This window comes from Lathyrus oleraceus, chromosome 1 (genome assembly GCF_024323335.1).
Source record: "Lathyrus oleraceus cultivar Zhongwan6 chromosome 1, CAAS_Psat_ZW6_1.0, whole genome shotgun sequence".
Classification (NCBI taxonomy): domain Eukaryota; kingdom Viridiplantae; phylum Streptophyta; class Magnoliopsida; order Fabales; family Fabaceae; genus Lathyrus; species Lathyrus oleraceus.
Window position 1 is genome coordinate 17,633,020 of NC_066579.1, and position 12,826 is coordinate 17,645,845.

Here is a 12,826-nt window from a genome sequence, read left to right on the forward strand (position 1 = left end):
ATTTGTTCATATTATAAAATCAAGCATAAAATCATTGTGCTGATTGATTGTTAAACCCATTGAAAACAATGACCATATGCATTCTCCCAACTTTGAATTACCTGTATTTGAAATGGAAGAAGAGGATGTTGAAGAGATTCCTGATGAGATTTCATGTTCGCTTGAGCACGAGGAAAAGACCATTCAGCCTCATAAAGAGCCATTGGAAGTGATGAATTTGGGTTCGGAAGAGAACAAGAAAGAAGTCAAGATTGGGGAACTGCTTTATCCATATGTTAAGAAGAGGATGGTAGAGCTTGTTAGAGAATATGTAGATTTGTTTGCTTGGTTTTATCAAGATATGCCAAGCTTGATACTGATACTGTGGAGCATAGATTACCATTGAAGCCAAAATATCTGCCAGTTAAACAGAAGTTGAGAAGAACTCATCCTGATATGGCTGTTAAGATCAAAGAGGGGGTTCAGAAGCAGATTGATATTGGTTTCCTTATTACTTCTTAGTATCCCCAATGGGTGGCCAACATTGTGCCTATTCCGAAGAAGGATGGCAAAGTTTGGATGTGTGTTGATTATAGAGACTTGGGGAACATTCTGCTATAGAGTGATGCCTTTCGGTTTAAAGAATGCTGGTGTAACATACCAGAGAGCCATGACTACTCTCTTCCATGACATGATGCATAGAGAGCTAGAAGTCTATGTCGATGATAGGATTGCTCAGGCGAAGACTGGAGAAGACAATGTTGATTATTTGTTGAAGCTGTTTCAGCGTTTGAAAAAGTTAAAACTCCGTTTGAATCCTAATAAGTGTACTCTTGGTGTCCGTTCAGGAAAGTTGTTGGGTTTCATTGTCAGTCAGAAAGGTATTGAAGTAGATCCTGATAAAGTCATAGATGTTCGAGAAATGCCTACACCAAAGACAGAAAACCAAGTCAGAGGATCCCTCGGGCGTCTGAATTACATCTCTAGGTTTATATCTCACATGACTGCCACGGGTGGGCCAATCTTCAAGCTTCTCCGTAAAGATCAAGGATGTGTTTGGACAGAAGACTGTCAGAAAGCTTTTGACAACATCAAGGAGTCTTGCTTGAACCTCTTATCTTGTCTCCTCCAAGGTCAACCTTTGAATCTCAAGGTGATATCTTCCAAGGCATGATCTCTAATGTTCTAAAGCGCCTTTCAATCTCATTTTGATCAAGGTTATGTCAAAGTTTTTTTGCTAACTTCTCAAAGAACGTCAAAGGTTCATGTGTTTATTTCCATGCCTTCTTCAACAAGTTACCTCCAGCTTTGAGCAATATAAACAAATAAAATTCAAAGGCACCTTATTTTGAGTTCATATTATCATCCATGTACCTTGAAATGCAATAAAAGTTCAAGTGCACAAGCTTGTTCCAAGTGGTTTGACCAAAAAGTCAACATTTGAAGTCAAAGTTCCAAAGATCACAACTCCTTCAATTCTCAACATTTTTGAATGCTTCTTTTTGCATGTGACTCTTCTTAATATCCTATAAAACTTCTCTTTATATGACAAGATCCAATTATGCTTGGAGGATCATCAAAAGTTAGGAGACATTATAGGTCATTTATGGACTTAGTGATATTTGACCTATTTTCAAGTGACTTTTCCTCAACTTTCAAGGTTCACGGCTTCCTCAATTTTCAAGATTTAGGGCTGATTATTTTTTCAAAATATCATTTGTGATGCCCTCTATAAGTTTTCTTCAAGAATCGAAGTCAAATTATGCTTGGAAGGCCATGGAATTCATTGAAACATTACAGGTCTTTTCAGGCATTTGAGACTTAAATTTTTCTAAGTTACATGACCAGTTTTTCATGCCAACTTCAACATGCCATAACTTTGTACTCAAGCATCCAAATGCAACGTTTATTGGCACATTGTAATCTTTGTTATGATGTCAACACATTGCAAAAAGAATGGGACCAAAAAGCCTCTGGAGCAAGATGTCTCATTGAGTTGAACATGGTGACTAGGAACTGAAGAAATCACCATTTCCCAAAATTTGAACTTCACTAATCTCAATTCCAAGCCAAATTGGCACACGTTTTGGACCTAAACATGTTTAACCAAGTCTCCAGAAGTTAATTGACCCTTGAAACGCATCATTTCACTGAGTTTTGATGAGTTACAAGTCACAATTTTCTAACTTCATGATCAAATTCGTTTTGCACGAATTAAGCTTGATTCCACGCGTATTTGGATCTAAACACATTCCCTATAAATAGAGGAAGCTATTGCATTCATTTCCAAGCTTTTAAGAGCCAAGAAACCCCTGCTACAATCTGACATTTTCCATAAAAATTCAAATATCGTGTTTTGAATTCCAGCTTATTTCAATCCAATTTCTTGATTCTATTAGCATCTTCGGCCTCCTCTGAAGCTTTTGTAACAATTCCAAAGCTCTGAGGCCTTATGAAGTTCTCTATTTGAACAAGGTAGTTCTGAGCACCATTTGAACTCAAACAAGTTACCACAATGTAGTCCTTCACTCTCTGATGTTTTCTCTTAATTTATCTGGTGTTGATTGATCGTGTTCATCATTTAATTTAATTTTTCATGGCTTGCTTTTTTCTGAAACTTCTATGAAATTCCCCGTGCTCAGTTTAGATAAATGAATTTGGAGCATGAGGTTGAATTCGTGATAAGGAGGCGATCGCATTGGTGGTAGCCTCGTGTTTTGAATTTACCAAACAATGAAACTTCGGTAAGGGACCATCGAAGAAGACGACCGGAGTTTATCTTAGATCACCTGAGTTTGAAGGACACATTGGATAATTGGAATATTTTGATTGGTCCATTTTGAATTAGATCTCGTGTTTTATTTCAGCTAAATTCCATTGTGCGTCCTAGCCTTGTGAGCGTTGGATCTGCCACGTCAATTAATGAAGTCAGATCCAACGTTGTATGTTTTTTCTGATTTTATTTCTTTTTCTATTTTTATTTTTAATTTCATTTTCTTTTAAAATTCATAGAAAATTCATTTTACATCCAAAAAATCCCAAAATAATTTCTAAAATTCTCTTTTATTTTTTTCTCAATCTGATTTTTATTTTTCCATATTTTATTTCATTGATTTTCTAATTTTATACGGAATTTCTCTTTTCTCCTTTGTTTTAATTGGTTTAAAAATAATTTTCTGCATTTTTAAATTCTTAAAAAATCATATATGCTTCTTATTTTATTTCCAGTTTCCCATAATTTCCTTGGCCATTATTTGTTGTTTTGAAGGACTTTATAGATTTTTCACTTTATTTCTATTTTAAAATTCATTTTAAAAATACCTTTGTTGCAGTTTTATTTCATTTAGTTTAATTTTATATTTGTTTGACCTTGATGGACTTCTGTTGGTCTTGGATCATGGTTGTTTTGATCATAAGTCTCACCAAACTCAATGGACCTTGGGTGTTGATGGGGTGAAAATCCTAATCCACCAAAATGGATTATTTATTTTGATGATGACTTGATCAAACCTTTAATCCAATTAGGGTGTTGATCTCTCTTGTCCCCTTCTCCTTCATCTCTTTCTTTTCCCCTTGATCAATTGGATGACTTGTATCTATCTTGTTCATGATGTATAGATTGGTATTTGATGAACTTTCATCATTTCAAATCTACCTCCTAATTGGTACTTTGGATTAATGCATAAGTTTGTGGCATACTTCTCATAAGTGAGATTGTAAGTCTCTTACTCCTCATGTCATTGTGTGAAAATACTTCTTTCCTTTTCATTTATGAGAGCTAGTGGCATACTTGTTGATTTTATCCAAGTCGGAGCCCTTCTCATAAGTGATGTAGAGGTCCATCTTTTTATACGTGTGGACGAATAGTTGAGTGTTCTCTAAAAGATGACAAAACCATCTTTCAGTTTAATCGCTAACACTTACTAACATATTGTTATATTAACTTTACCTTAATGTCATTTATCTTATGTAATTTACTTTATACTTTTATTTTAGCATCTCTTATCATATTTGCTCTTTGTCCACTTCGACCTTTGTTTATGACTATGCTCTTTTTTCTTTGTCCATTTGGACTTCTTTTTATTTTAAGACATTAATAAAGGAAAAAACTATAAAAGTTTGGTTCTTCTGATTCCTGGACTTATGGTTGCTATCCTTAGTATTGTTGGGGAGTTATGGACTTAAGACTAAGATCTTGACCCTTGTTTTGCGAGTTTCTAATTTGAGACCTTTAGATTCATCTGATACCTCTGACTTTGGACTTCTCTATAAAGACTTGGTTTGGTTACTTTGATTTCATATGATGCATAATTATTCTTTGCATATTTGGGCTTGCTTAAGGCTTAATCCAAAGGAGGAAGTTCTTGTTTGACTTATGTTATAAAGCTTGCTATCTCTTGGTTAGATCTTTCCTCCCTGGCTTTTACTTCATGCTTTAGGATAGTCTCTTCTTCTTCTCCCTTTCTTTCATTTTCAAAATCTTCTTTATTTTTTTAAAATCTTCTTGTTTTTAAACTTGAATCATTTTTCTCAATAAACCTTGACTTTTGTCAAGTGATTTTTCAAAATCTTTTCTTAATAAATGTTAATCCATCCTAAGCATATTCAGACCAATTTCAAAAGACTTAAAAAATGCATAACTGATTCAAATCATTTTGTGCCCTTGGTGCACTTTTCCTTTTGAAACTTTTTTTCTCAAAGATTAGACATAAGTCATTTCCATAGTTGAGATATAATTCTCCTATCCCCATAGTATTGATGATAATTCTTTTCCATCTATGAGAGCTAGAGGTATACTTGTTGGTGCTTATCCAAGTTGGGCCCTTCTCATGATGATGCAAAGTCCTCATACTTGTAAGTGACTACTTGAGTATTCTCCTTAAAATGAAAAAATGTATTTTTATTAAAAATGAATCAAAATAAGCATCTTTTGTTATTTTTACCATGAACTACGAGGTTTTGATCCTCCATTGCACTTTGTTGATACGTAAGCATGAGACTCCAAAAGTCTTAGCAAACACAAACAAATTGAAAAAAAAATTCTCTTCTCATCTTTCCAATCTGTTGCAACAACACCTTTTTCAAACTAAAATGTACATATTTTCAAAGAGATTCCAATGGAGTACCATGGATTTTTAGGGTGCTAACACCTTCCCTTTGCATAATAAACCCCCAAACCCTTATCTCTTTTTATTAGTTTTGTTTTAAAACTTCTTTGGGTTTTGTTCGTACTTTTTGCCTTTTCCTTCGAAAATAATAAAAGCGCGGTGACGACTCTTGCTTTATGAGTTAAGTTAATCAATAGCTTAATCTCAAAAAATTTACCACTACAATGACAAACAGAAACTTTGGAATATATTGGAAAGGTTCTTTATATTTCTAATTAGAAATTGACCCACACACAGACTCTATAGATTCTTAAGAAAGAATTCATCCAAGACAGGGTTGTGGAGATTTCTAATTAGAAATTCATCCAAATGCAGTCTCTGGATATTCTTAAAAAAAAATTCATTCACTCAAAGATTATGGAGATTCTTAAGAAATAATTTACCCAAGACAAGGTCATGGAGATTTCTGATTACAAATCCATCCAAAAACAGAGTCTGGAGATTCTTAAGAAAGAATTCATCCACAACAAGGTTCTAGAAATTCTTTAAAATGAAAAGTCACACAACTGAATTTCTAGGAATACATTAGAACAACTGGAGAGATATCCTAAAAAGTAATAGACATAAATTCTCTGTAGTTGCCAAACAAAGTTGGACTTTTGGTCAAGGGATGGACTGTTGATCAAAATAAGACCTTGATCAATGAAAATGAGCATGAAGTATACTTCGGGTTATGCAACGTTTGGAATTTTGCTTCTATAAATGATATATCAACAAGACAAATGGAAAGTAAGATGGATTAAAAACAAGACAGATCATCCTCAAAACTAGTGTTGATACTTAGATTGTCAACAAGACGAATCATCGTCAACACGAGTGTTGATACCTAGATTGTCAACAAGACAAATGGAAAGTAAGACGGTTTGAAAACAAGACAGATCATCGTCAACATGAGTGTTGATACCTAGATTGTCAACAAGACAAATGTAAAGTAATATGGATTGAAAATAAGACAGATCATCGTCAACACGAGTGTTGATACCTAGATTGTCAATAGGACAAATCATCGTCAACACGAGTGTTGATACCTAGATCATCAACAAGACAAATCATTGTCAACACGAGTGTTGATGCCTAGATTTTTAACAAGACAAATAATCGTCAACACAAGTGTTGATACCTAGATCATAAACAAGACAAATTGTCGTTAACACGAGTGCTGATACCTAGATTATTAATAGGACAAATCGTCATCAACACAAGTGTTGATACCTAGAACGTCAATAAGACAAATCATCATCAACATGGGTGTTGATACCTAGATCGTCAACAAGACAAATCATTGTCAACACGAGTGGTGATACCTAGATTGGTAATAGGAAAAATCATCATCAATACAAGTGTTGATACATAGATTGTCAACAAGACAAATCGTCATCAACACGAGTGTTGATACCTAGATCGTCAACAAGGCTGCTAGGAGTATCTACCGGGGATTTAACAAGATGAATGCAAGGCAAACTTTCCAAGGAATGGTTACAATGGAGACTCACTGAGGAAATATTTCGTCTAGGAAAACCTAACCAGGAGTCCCATTGAGATAAAACTCAATTGGTAAGTTGTAACTGGTTTCGCTGGGGATTACTGGACTTCCATGAGTGGTCACATAATCCTAGGTTATGCTATGCATGCATGCTTTATGTTGATGTATTTGCGGATGCATGATATGATTGGGGTTTCATAATGCAGTATACCACATACGTGGATACGATATGCTAAGATAATTGATGCATGGATGTTGGAATATGGGTTTTCTGGAAGATGTCAATAACAATTGGATTTTTGAAATATAGAAATTGGTATGCCAATAAAAATTGGACTTAGGATAAATGGGAGGTACCAATAATAATTGGACTATTGATTGGACATTAGGGTAATTGCCGATAACACTCAGACTTTGGGGAAATGCCAGTAATGACTGGATTTTTAGGTAGGTGATGAAAATCATCAGACGTTTGATAGTAGGTGCTGGTAACAACTGTACTTTTTAATGGATGCCGGTAACAACCGGACTTTGAAATTTATGACAGTAACAACAGGACTTTGAAATTGATGACAGTAACAACCAAACTTTGAAATGGATATCGGTAACAACTGGAATTTGAAATTGATGTCAGTAACAACCGGACTTTGAAATTGATGTTACTAATAACAAGACTTTAAAGATATGTCGGTAACAACCAGACTTTAAAATGGACTCCAGTAACAATCGGACTTTTAAAATGGATGTCGATAATAACCAGACTTTGAAGGGGATGATGGTAACAATCAGACCTTGAAATTGATATCGGTAACAACCGGAGTTTTGAAATGGATATTGGTAACAACCATACTTTGAAAAGGATTCTAGTAACAATTGGACTTTAAAATTTAATTCGGTAACAACCGGACTTTAAAACGGATGTCGGTAATAACCGGACTTTAATATGGACGCTAGTAACAACCAGACTTTAAAATGGATGTCGGTAACAACCGAACTTTGAATGTATGTCAGTGACAACCGATATTTAAAATGGATGTCGGTAACAACTGGACTTTGAAATGGTTTTTGGGAACAACCATACTTTGAAAGGGATGACAATGAAGATTGGTCTCTGATTAGGAAGATGACAACAAAAATTGGAATTTTGAGAACCAATGATGCTTGGGTTTTGGATTTTGAGGATGATAGTGAAGATTGGACTTTGGTATTTCATGTTCATTATACAATGCACCATTAAATGGGAATATACCAGCTGCATATGATGATATTCTAGAGCAAAGTGACATGATTAATGCATGATAATAATTTATGAAATGTCTTGAGGGTTTCCAAAAGTTCCCATGTGATGGGTAATGTATGGAAGGATCTTTCGCAATAAGATTTCTTGTAAGAAGGAAAAAGGTTATTCGATGGGGTGATAGCATGATTTCCTGACACTCGCTTCAAACTCAACAGTTGTTGATGTATGCAATAGTTTTCTTGAGAAGCTTGAAGGCATGGAGAGTACATGCCCCTCTATGGCTCATCTTGCCCCAATCTGTTGGGTCTTTGAAGAAAATTATCTCGAAAGGAGTTTGGAAGCAGCTTACGATGACCTTGAGATGGATTTCCCCAATGTTTGAATCTTGCAGTGGTATACCTTTGATTAACCGACTCTTAAAGTGGTTTATTTTTAATAGACTGTCCTTTGGAAGGTTAGACTCACAGAGCTCTTTAGGTGGCTTGCCCCAATATTTTGAATTTTGAAGCAGTCTGCCCTTGGTTAATTGATCTTAGGGTGGTTTACCTCTGAATGACCATCCTTTTGAGGGTTGGACTCACTTAGCTATATAGGTGGCTTACCCCGATATGGGTCTTGAAGAGATTGGCCCTTGACTAACCAACTCTTGGGTTGGTTGGCTCGGATTGACTGATTTTCAAAGTGATTTTCCCTTGACTAGACTTCTTTCGCATGATCAAGTTCCTCAACTGATTGCATATTGTTGGAATCCCCTTGATGTTAAGTGTCAGCTTGCAAATGAAATTGTTCCTTAAAAAATGGTAATTTTAATTCAATGCTCATGCAAATTTTGAAATCAAAAAGTTTATTGAGATCATTTAGGTGAAATACAGTGAATGGGTCAATGATCAGAACATAATGTTGATATAGAAATTCAAAGTGTGAAAGGTGATGTGATCAATACAAATGATTAACAAATATCTTTTGAGTCAGGTTAATGAAACCTTGTTGTAGTATGCTTTCAAAACAAGCCATGATTCAATTAGGTCTTTTCAGGGTTGTAACATGACCTAGTTCACGGTTTTCGAAACAAAAGGATAAAGGCTCAAAATTTAATTTCAACCCAACCATTCGTTTTTATGATCCCCAATAATTCAACATACACATTCAACTTCCAAGAGGGTTCGAAGGTGTAAGAGTAAAGATGAAGATTAAAGATCTGATGAGATTTTCTAGAAATGGCATTCACCTTATTTTATTTTTGTCGTGAACATTGGTGACCCTTCGATTCTTAATATGGTGGTCACCTAGTATTGTTTTTCTTTGTTTTTGTTGAGGATTTAGACTACCTCTATTGATTGATTTTTTTTGTTTTTTATCCCTAATTTTTACCTGGATCACTTCTTTGAAGCTTTCAATCCACCGGGATGCCCTAATCTTTGGCTAAATCGCCTTTTTTGGTGTTCGACTTAGCAGTGTTTTTTCTTTTTTCGCTTTTTTGATTTTATTGAAAGATTGTGACTACCTTATTAATGGTTAGTGAGGATCAACCACTATAAACTTTTTAGCTTTTCACGACTTCTTCGACACCTTATGTTATGTGCGAAGAAGAGCATGTAGTTGATTCCCAAATGTGATACTCCCTCTTGCAATTTGAATGGATAGTCAGATTAACTGGAAAAAACTACACTTCCCCGAGTTAAGCGTAAGAATTTTTAGTTTCAAAAGAAACATCAACTTCTAGGCTCAAAGTGGTTGACTAGGGATTAACTCATTATCTCTTTGGTGTTTAGGGATTTGAAATAGCAAAGAGATATTGATATTGTTTTTTCATTTTTGTGTGATAAAATGAAAATGAGTGAATACAAAAGGTTTAATTCAAAAGATGAATGCTCCTTTAATTAATATTACCATTAAAAACAAAAATGTTTATAAAGCAAGCGGGTGTTCAACATGCAAGGAAATTACAAATGTAAATGCCAAAATAGCTAAATGATCATCCTGTTAAGGATGAATTCTAATGCTCGGTTTGCTGGCTTTAGGAAACGCTTCCTGAAGTCTTCGCACTTATTAGGGTGAGGGGTTGTTCATCACATTAGGGTTTCGTTAAAAGTCAACATCCCACTTGTAGAGGACGATAGTCAGGGGAAGACCATATATTGGGTTAGTCACCACGGTAAAGCTTGATGCAGGGCCGGTTGTAACACCCTAAACTCCGAAACACAAAATAATGTGAAAATAAAGCAACTACACACATAGGGTGTCACTCAAACACATCATAAATCTGCTCCGTAACACGTGTTATATAAAACATGCATAATTTAAACACATGTCATCACATGTTCTCCTTAACATAAGCTCATCGCAGCGAAATAATTCAATAACCAAATAATCCTCATAACATAAAACATAGTTACGACAAATTGCCTTCATCATCAACAACATCGTAAAATATAACAATTATTAAATGAATCACTCACACGCTCAATGTTACAGATTAGAGCAATAAAATCTAAATAATCACATAAAACAGGATAAAGAAGAACAACCTCTCACCATCCTTCAGCCTCTAAGCATCTACTTATTTACCTGCTCGTATGTATCCTAAGAAGGAGCACAAAACCATACAAACAACAAAGGGGAGAGAATACGTTCATAATGTATAATGGTGTAAAAGTATGCAAGGGTAGCCTAAACAAGTAACAACAGTTATTCAATTACAAAATCTTTCACATCAACTATACGAGTATTCTCAATCACCAAGACCAACATAATCAACAACTACAAATGCAATATCACTACTATAAATAATACATTTCATGAAGACGGTTTCACCTCACGTATTGAAAAACCAAAGTCAAATACTTGGATGCACCCTATTTTTAAAAAAAATATATACAATATATTCAGTCAATTATTTGGAAAATCGAGGAGTAAACTTATTCAGTGTACATGTTTCGAATCCCAGCAACCTCAGTTTATGTTTTTATCTCATTAAAAGTGGCGCATTCTTGAATGTTTAATTTTTAATTTAAAAGTACGCTACCTTTCACCTCAGTTTTGTTACCAAATCGGGGTGAATATGTTTCTCTGATATATATATATATATATATATATATATATATATATATATATATATATATATATATATATATATATATATATATATATATATATATATATATATATATATATATATATATATATATATATATATATATATATATATATATATATATATATATATATATATATATATATATATATATATAGCTTTGGCTTGTAGTATTTAGTTTCATTTGTCTAAATAACATGAACATAACCCTAACGAAGAGCCCTAAACAACGAGATCCATCAACATATACAATCTTCAATACGAAGATGTTAAGTGTTTAGGGATCTCTTTTCTTTTTTAGATATCCAAATCATTAACTTTTACTTCTTCTTCAGAGATCTGGTACGTCAAACATCACTACTAATATTTTTTCCATATTGTTGATGTTGTTATTATTGTTGTTGTTGTTGTTGAGATCTGAAACCCTAGAGTTTTTTTTGTTGTTGCTATTGATGTTGTTTTTGTCGATGTTATTGTTCTTGTTATTGAGACCCTAAACCCTAGAGGTTGTTTGCTGATATTGTTGTTATTGCTATTGTTGATGTTTATTGACGTTGCTTTTCTTGATGTTGTGTTTGATGTTGTTGTTGTTTTTGTTGTTGATATTGATATTGAGATTATGATTTTTGTAATTCTTTGTGCAACTCTCATCTTGTTCCATCTAGTTTAGTTTATTATATCTAATGTCGATTGTTTGTTTCACTAACCCCTCTTTGAACATATAACCTAGTAAATTTGATTTTAGAAATAATCATATGCAAAATTATGTTGTATCTGAAACTTATCTTACATTGATTAAGGTTTTCTAGCATTCTACAACTCAACAATGCATGTGATACCATTATGGACAACACAAGTCAATCTCGCTTCTGAATTCCCACCATAGGACCAGAGCACACCAAGTCGTCACTATCACCATAAGTAATGCTTCACTGGTTCCCATATGGAACTAGTTACTCGCTCATGAATCCACACCATTGGACCAGAGCACACCAAACTCGTTACCATCACCATAGGTAATGCTTCACTAATTCCTCATTAGAATTATCTACTCACTCCTGAATCCATACCACCGGACCAGAGCACACAAAAACTAGACCGAAACCCATACACCATGATCCATGATTCACCATCACATGCAATCTCACTAAAAAATGATCACCATATAATCATCACCAATATTCATAACAACATTCTCTATACAACACAAGTGCAATAATTCAACGATAACATCGTAAGCAACATCATATCCTTCCAAACAATGGCCAAATAGTAGCCTAATCATAGTAACACATAAAAAATCAGAATGATAAAGCAATTCCACATAACTGAGTGAATGACGCTCATTCTGGAAATGTGACATGTTACTTGTCACCCAAAATGTCACCGCTGTGACGAATCTCCCAATCAACTAAGCCTAGGAACCATGATGGTCTACCTGTCACGCAGTTGACACCCGTCTGGCATCTGACACCCGTCAGGCCACTGACGCTCTTCAGCGCCTCCAAGTGATGACGGCCATGGCGTCATGAGGGTTACACATGTCCTGAACTTGAGGGTAGAAACTGCATTTTTTCCATTGGATTTCAAATAAGAACTTTGATTTTCCCTTCTTTGACCTCAAATCAAACAACAACAGTAGTGAATATAATATCTAACATCAAAACATCAATCATCCACCAACTAACATGCAATTTTATCAATTAATCAGAGATTTTGAATACATTATTCATCAAACTCATCACCCACATATGAATACCCACACATACAAATATCATGAACATGAATACATAAATCACATGGTAAAACAATGCACGAAAATCAAATAGTGCATCATATCATTCATGTTATTTCATAATATT